This window comes from Papio anubis, chromosome 13 (assembly GCF_008728515.1).
Source record: "Papio anubis isolate 15944 chromosome 13, Panubis1.0, whole genome shotgun sequence".
Classification (NCBI taxonomy): domain Eukaryota; kingdom Metazoa; phylum Chordata; class Mammalia; order Primates; family Cercopithecidae; genus Papio; species Papio anubis.
The window spans coordinates 66,235,664-66,237,169 of record NC_044988.1 but is presented as its reverse complement, the minus strand read 5'-3'; the positions used below and the strand labels follow the sequence as shown (position 1 = coordinate 66,237,169).

General features: G+C 38.8%; 1 non-coding gene across 1 annotated transcript; it reads right to left on the bottom strand.

Annotated features, from left to right (window-relative positions):
• Nucleotides 1-870: 870 nt before the first annotated feature.
• Nucleotides 871-974, bottom strand: LOC116270178. Its single transcript, XR_004178104.1, has one exon. It is a non-coding gene; the product is annotated as a small nucleolar RNA U13 (small nucleolar RNA).
• Between the last annotated feature and the right edge of the window lie 532 nt (nucleotides 975-1,506).

Sequence of the window (1,506 nt, the reverse complement as noted above, 5' to 3'; positions counted from 1 at the left end):
AAATGCCCTCACCGGGGACAGCCCCTCCATCTCAGACTCACTAAGCCTCCAGAACTGTAAGAAACAAATTCTTTTCTTTATCAATCACCCAGTCTCAGGTATTCTGTTATAGAAACACAAAACAGACTAAGATGGCCACACACACACACACACACACACATAAATATTTCCTAACAAACACAAAGGTGGTCTCTATCATCTGGGATCAGGTCCTCAACACAGACACAGTGCAATCCATACCCCAAATATTCATTCTTACCGACACCATGCAAGCCCAGGGATACACACATTCACAACTCTTGCCCCGCCCTTGAAACACTCTGAGCCTGGAAATTTTGCATCTCTGTGCCTGAGGACATTGGAGGTGGTTGCTGCTCAGAGAGCAGGAAGGATTTGAATGGCAGAAGAGCTTAGATACTGGAAAAACACAAGTTGCTTGTTAATTCTTTCCCAGCAGATATCATGGGTTTAACATTCCTACACAACAAAGTAGCATTTCCCAGTTGTCCCAAACATCTATTTTCTTGCTTCTTCTCAAGTTCTAGCCCACTATTCTGAAGGTCCTCACCAATTACAGGGCATTCATAGCAATTGTATCTGGCAGCTGAAGAACATGTTGCCATATTCAACAACTCATACTGCTCTGAAATCCGCAATATGTAGGTCTAAGTAGAATCGCATGAAGAATGGTACGAAGTCTTTGCACTGGCAATCACATAGATGTTGAATGGTAGAAGGTCAAGTTTTATTTTGACAGAAATGTTTAATAAGATTTATTTAAACGTGTTAAATAAAATTTAGCTTTATTTAAGTAATGTTAATATGCATGAATTAGAATTAGTATTTTACCTTTTTAAAAAAAAATTTTTATGTGAGATGGGTAACGTGCTGACATCGTACCAAGGTTCATGAGGGTGATATCTCACACATGCACATGAACATGCAATCATCATGCTTGTGAACTACAAAAGAATCTTACCTTTTAATTTGTTAAATTATGACTTCTTTAGGAAAAGACTTCTCTAGAAGATATATACAAAAAAATAATTTTAATTATTGAACTTCTTTAGGAAAAAACTTCTCTAGAAGATGTATACAAAAAATAATTTTAATTATTGAATTTCTATGTTCACTTTTTTTTTTTTTTGAGATGGAGTCTCACTCTGTCACCCAGGCTAAAGTGCAGTGGCACAATCTCAGCTCACTGCAACCTCCGCCTCCCAGGTTCAAGCAATTCTCCTACCTCAGTACTCCCGAGTAGCAGGGATTACAAGTGTATGCCACCACACCTGGCTAATTTTTGTATTTTTGATAGAGATGGGGTTTCACCATGTTGATCAGGCTGGTCTTGAACTCCTGACCTCAAGCGATCCACCTGCCTCAGCCTCCCAACGTGCTGAGATTACAGGTGTGAGCTGCCACGCACGGCCATCCATGTTCACTTTAACTGACACTTCTTAATGAAAATAGATTCAAATTTTGTATATTTTGACTACAATTACATTT